The following is a 6,888-nucleotide window of genomic DNA, read 5'->3' on the forward strand; positions in this document are numbered from 1 at the left end:
AAAACATCCGGTAAAAGTGCATCTCTGGGGTTGTTTCTCGAAACATGGGTTTGGGAGATTGCACCTACATATACGGAACTTATTTTTTGTAACGTGGTAACAGGATGAGAATTGAAAGCAAACTGAATGTTAAATCAAAAAGCATATTTTGACACCAAAATCATGTCGATACACCTTACCGACTGCGAGTAAAGCCACCCACGCTTTAACTTGACAGACTGTATACAATTTTTTTTAGCAAATTTTTATGATTCAAATATCCTCAAATGTATCAGAAAGACCTTTTGTCATTTGTAGAAAAATTAATCTTGGGGAAGATTTTTCTGGCCTCTCAACATTCTACTTTTTGGTAAAAAATTGAGTAAAATACGGCGTTCTAAAAAAAAGTAAATTTTCATCTGCTCGATTTACGAAACAAAAAAATGTTCGCTTCAAAAATAACATCACATACTTTACCTGTATAATTCCAACACCAACCAAACTCCTGGTTTTCACGCTTCTCCCACACGCTGAAAACCATAACTTTTCGCGAAATAGTTAAATTTTGAGAAAAAAAATTAATTTTCAACCCAGAATATTCATTTTCTACATTCCTTTCATCCCCTATCTTTACTTCGCCCTTCGCCTCAACCCCAACAAAATCTTATACCTTCTCTACTTTCCCCTTTCCTGCCTTTCTCAGTCCAAAGTTATACATCTTCTACTCACCATCTTTCCGCATAATTTTCCCTACTTGCCCTCACTTCCCCTACTAGTTACCGCTTATTTTCCCCACTCTCCCCTACCCAAATTTTCTCTACTTTCCTACCCTCACATCCCTTCAGCATCCTCACATGTCCACTCACTTTTCTCTCTACCCATAATTTTGCCTGCCTTTATCATTCCTCATTTCACATCACTCTCCCTACATTCGCTACCCTCATTTTCTCTTGCCTAAATTTTTAATTATTTCCTAAAAACCCCGCTTTTTCCCTATACCCCCTTCCCCAGTATGCCCTCACGTCACGTCCCCCATACCCTCATTTCACATCCCTTTCCCTTTAATTGATAACCAAAAAGACGAATAATGTTTTAAAATAAGGGGTGGGAACGGACGGAAGGAGGGTAAATGAGGACGAGGGAATTGCGGAAGTGAGAAGGGAGGAAGTGCGGTGAAATCAGGGGTGTAGAAGTGAGGGAAAGTGAGGAGAAGGAAAGTAGGGGAAGTGAGTGGTAAATAAGGGGTTGCGAGGGGGAATGATGGTAAGGAAACTAGGCAAAATAAGGGGTGGAAAAGTAGGGAAATTGAGAGTAAATATGGGGAAAATAATAAAAGGAAAGTAGGAGAAATGAGTAGAGAGGAAGTAGGAGACATGAGGGGTGGCTAAGTAGGGGAAATGAAGAGAGGGGAATCAGGGAGGTTGAAGGAGGGGTAGTAGGGAGAATTAGGCAGGGGAAGTAGATGCGAGTGTAAATGTGGGTAAGTAGGGGAAGGGAAATGTTAGCTGGGGAAACGAGGAGAGGTGGAAGTATAGGAAGAAAAACTAGGGGCGTAGGGGAGGAAAAATATGAGAGGTCGAGGTTTGAACGGCTTATAGTTAACGCCTCAATAGGCTGATACAATTTACATTATTCAATGCCCTTGGCTTATTTAGAGGTAAATTTCTATAAAATCGCACTAACTTATCATCATTGTGAAAAACTTTGTTTGCGTGATGCAACATGTTTCAAGTTGAAACAGAAATTTTTGAAATTTTTTTTCTCCTGAAATAAATATTTTCGTAAAATATAGGAAATAAGTAATAATGAGGTTTTCATAAAATTTATGTAAAATATATATTAATATGATTTTGATTATTATTTTCCTCCAAGTTGAGATATCTTCGAAGTTTTTTAAACATTTGTGTATAAACTTTGTAAAATTTTCGTTACATTAGATTTTGTTTACATTTATAGAAAATATTGAAATTTGCAGTATTATTGCAATATTTTCGTAAATAATTAGCAAAATTCCTCTATTCCTCATCATTATATAGATAATTCAAAAAGATAAATTAAAAAAGTAGACTTTGATTTGGCCGCTAGCGCACTGTTATACATACTACTAGTGAGGACATTCACCTTGTCAAGTTGTCCGAAAATAACTAGACATAAGCAATAAACGTACCTTGGATGAGCCGATTTTATCGTGAGCTCATAACGAGAGAAATCAAAAACACCTATACGAAAATTCTTTAAAATGATTATTCAAAATTCACTTTCAGGTTGAGAAATCCCCCCGAACTGATTCCCAATAGAGGAATAAATTCCTAAAAAAATTATTTAAAAATTATAAAATTTAAAAAATATTGCATTTTCAACAAAATAGATAAATTTTCAAACTACAAAGTTGTATTTTCAACCAAATAGTTCAAATGTGAACTGAAAAGATACATTTTGAACCAAATATAAACTAGTTAAATTGTTAGCAAAAAAACTAATTTGCAAACAAAAATAAAACGAATTTTTAACAAAACAATTATATTTTCAAGTAACAAGATGAATTTTTAACAAAAAAATTAATTGTAGGGCAAACAGTTGCATTTTTAACCAAATGGTTAAACTTTCGAGCAGAAAAGACGAATTTGTTAGAAGACAGTTGCATTTTCCACCAAAAGAGATGCATTTTTAAACAAGAACTTTTCTATAAATATTATATGTTTTCAACTAAGAACTTTTCTATAAAAAATATGAAATTGCGAGAAAAAAGCAGAATTTTCTATCGAAAAGATAACTTTTTAACAAAGGTTGTGTATACAAAGCCGGTACCAGTACAAAAAATTGTCGGTACCGCGAAAGAAAATTACTTTTCCCACGAGACGTTAGAAATGGGCAGGGGTATTGACCAACGGAAGGTAGGTGTTTGACCAAAGTTATTTCTGTGAACCGTCAGAGTGGTGCCTGCCCGCCCTCGAGAAACGTTGGAAAGGGTTCAGGGTTCAACCAAAACTATTTCTGTGAACAGTCAGAGGTGTCCCTTCCCGCCCCCAAGAGACGTTGGAAAGAGGTAGGGGTTCGTCCAAAATTATTTTTGTGAACAGTCAGGGGGGTGCCTTTCCTCCCCAACGAGACGTTGGAAATGGGTAGGGGCTTCACAATCATTATTTATGTAAGCAGTCACAGTGGTGACTTCCCGCCCTCCACGAGACGTTAGAAAGGGTTAGGAGTTTTACACTAATTATTTCTGTAGGCAGTCAGAGGGGTGCCTTCCCGCCCCAAATAGACGCTGGAAAGGGGTAGGGGTTTGAACATAATTATTTCTGTGAACAGTTAGAGGGGTGCCTTCCCTTTCCTCGCGAGACGTTTGAAAGGGGTAGGGGTATGACCATGTTATTTCCATGAACAGTCAGAGGGGTGCCTTCCCGCCCCAACTAGACGTTGGAAAGGGGTAGGGGTTTGAACATAACTATTTCTGTGAACAATTAGAGGGGTGCCTTCCCTTTCCCCGCGGGAAGTTTGAAAGGGGTAGGTGTTTGACCAAAATTATTTCTGTGAACAGTCACAGGGGTGTCTACCTGTCCCCCGTGAGACGTTGGAAAGGGGTAGGGGTTCGACCAAAATTATTTCTGTGAATAGTCAGAGGGCTCCCTTCCCGCCCCAAGAGACGTTGGAAAGGGTTAGGGGTTCGACCCTAATTATTTCTGTGAACAGTCACAGGGGTGCCTTCCCGCCCCCACGAGACGTTTGAAAGGGCTAGGGGTTTGACCATCATTATTTCTGTGAGCAGTTACAGGGGTAACTTCCCGCCTGCCATGAGAGGTTGGAAATTTGTGGAGGTTTGAACATCATTATTTCTGTGTACAGTCAGAGGGGTGTCTTTCCTCCCCAAGGAGACGTTGAAAAGGGGTAGGGGCTTCACAATCATTATTTATGTAAGCAGTCACGGGGGTGACTTCTCGCCCGCCACGAGACGTTGGAAAGGAGTAGGAGTTTTACCATAATCATTTCTGTAGACAGTCAGAGGGGTTCCTTTCCGCCCCCCCCCCCACGAGATGTTAAAAAGGGGTTGAGGCTGACCATCATTATTTCTGTGAACTTTCAGAGGGGTGCCTTTCCGTCCCACGAGACGTTTGAAAGTGGTAGGGGTTCGACCAAAATTATTTCTGTGAACAGTCACAGGGGTGCCTTTCCGCCTCCACGAGATGTTGGGAAGGAGTAGGGGATTGGCCATCATTATTTCTATGAACAGTCACAGGGGTCCCTTTCCTCCCCAGCGGAACAAACAATTATTTCTGTGAACAGACATAGGGGTGCCTTCTCTTCCCCCACGAGACGTTGGAAATGGGTAGGGTTATTACCAACCTTATTTCTGTGAAAAGTTACAGGGGTGCTTTGTTGAAGAAAAGTTAGAAAAATTTGAATTCCGTGTATTCCTTGAATTCCATGAATTTCTTGGATTTCAACAATTACGAGCATTCCATGAATTTCGCGAATTCCATAAATTCCGAGAATTCCACGGATTCCATGAATTGCATGAATTCCACGAATTCCAAGAATACGCACGCTCAGACGCTACCTTGCTGGAAATATGCTTTTTAAAAAACCGGTAAAAAAAATTACTCAGGCCAACATGGTTTTGTTGTTGGAAATGGGAGGGTCATTTCCGAAGTAATTTTTTACGTAGAATCCGAATCCGGGGTCAGAATTGGCCCATCACGTCAGAATTTTAATATGTTTGAGGTTATGTACCCAAAAAATGGCGTTTTGGCTACTTTTGAGATTATGTACAGAAGACACCAAATTTTTTGTGATTTTTTCTTTAGTTGTACATAACTTCAAAAGTAGCCAAAAGCGCCATTTTTGGGATACATAACCTCAAATATCTTAAAATCCTGAAGTGAGGGGCCTATTCTGACCCCGGATTCGGATTCTACGTAAAAAAAATACTTCGGAAATGAGCCTCCACTTTCCAACAACTGACATGACCCCATTATTTGCAAGCCTGTGTTATCGGTACCCGTATTTTTTTTACCGGTACCGACAATTTTTGTTACTGGTACTTCTCACTACGCGGTTGAATTTTCAACCTACAAAGTTTTATTTTCAACAAACTATTTCAATTTTTTACCAAAAACAAAATAGTAAAATTTCTAGCTCGATTTTTAGTTAAAAAAAATTTGCAACCAAAAAAAAAAGAATTTTTAATAAAATAATTACATTTTTTATTAGAGAGGTGAATTTTCAACTAAAAATATAAACCTTCAATCAAAAGTAAAAAATAATCTTTAACAAAGGGGTACTTTATAAGGGGTAACTTCTTTTTCAACGGAGTATATGAATTTTCAAATTTAAAAATTCATTTAACCCTTTATTAGCACCCTGGGTCCAGTGGACCCGACCGTTTTTTCAATTTCGATTTAATTGTACTAAATATTGAAAAATGAACCAAATGTCGACATCTATCGTTAATTGACATCACTAACTGTAATTAAAGTCGGTTAGTACAGTGCGGAAAGCGCCAGTGTATGTTGAGCAGTCACTCGAAGATACGTCTCGAAACCACCGGGTACAGCATACCCACTGTGCCATTAACGATTGAAAAGCAGTTTTTTCACAAAAATGTTTTGAAGTGAATTTCGTGTTTTTTTTTTTTAATTTGCAAAGTAAGAGTATCATCTTATATGAAATAATTTTTTTCTTGCGATTAGGTCATAAATTTTTCTCATATATAGATACCTTACAATTTTTCAAGCTCACTTGGTCAAGCCGATGTTGCACCATAGGTTGGCAACTGCCACTATCCGCAAGGACATTCGCTTTACAATATCTGCAATGTTGAATGAAAACGTAGATCCTAATTTGGAAAACGATCTTCAACTTGTTTTCTTAGAAAAGAAAGTAAGATGCGGAATGTGCACAGAAAAGAAAGACGGAAAAACAAGAATCGCTTGTGCCTTTTGCCGTGGCCCGTGTCCCTATGTACCTTTATGCTCCAAACGTGTAGCTGATAAGTAACTTTTATATTATATAATATTAGTTTTATATTTTTTTAGTCATTTTGTACGTATTTTTATACAACTAATTAGATAGAATTAAATACCATTTATTTTCGAGCGCGGTGTGCCAGTTAAGGGTTAATGCCCCAAAAATATCAATTTTCAACCACAAAGTTTTTTTTCAACGAAATTGTTGAATTTTCTCTCAAAAAAATTCAATCCCAAAAGACTAAGTTTTTAATTCCCTAACTTCCGTTGACGTCTTGTACAACCCTTAAAAATAAATAATTAATTGTAAATCTGAAATTATATTATTTACGTTTTAGTCATAATCTCTAAATCCAATCAGTAGAAACCGCACCACTGTAAAATCATTCAAATTCGCCGAATAATAAAACAAATTCCCTGATTAATAGTGTAGTACCGACGGGCGAGCCCATCTACCTGAGTTCCGAACCGGTCGCTGTGATTTTAAACACATTCCGAGAAGTTTTTGTGGACGGAACTGTGTGATGAGGAGAAGGCCTTATTATTGCCCAAATTGTTTGCTGTAATGAAAGAGGTCGTGCGGTGGCCGGTCGTAGTGTAATCGTCGTGCAGTTACCAACCGAATTGGTGGTCGCTCAGTCATCAACAGCATCGGCAGTCGTGCGATCAATAACCTCACTGGTGGTCCTGCGGTCACCAACAGCAATGGTAGTCGTATGGTTTCCAAAATTATTGATTTTCGTGCGGTCATCAACAGTATTGAGTCGTGCGGTCAACGACAGTATTGGTGGTCGTATAATCATTGACAATTTTGGTGGTCGTACAGTCATCACCAAAATTGATAGTCGTCCGGTCACCAACAGTATTATCGATCGCGCGGTCGCCAATATATTAGGTGGTCGTAAGGTCGCCAACTGTATTGGTGGTCGTATATTCAAAGCAGTAT

The sequence above is a fragment of the Belonocnema kinseyi genome, chromosome 9 (assembly GCF_010883055.1).
Source record: "Belonocnema kinseyi isolate 2016_QV_RU_SX_M_011 chromosome 9, B_treatae_v1, whole genome shotgun sequence".
In the NCBI taxonomy this organism is placed as follows: domain Eukaryota; kingdom Metazoa; phylum Arthropoda; class Insecta; order Hymenoptera; family Cynipidae; genus Belonocnema; species Belonocnema kinseyi.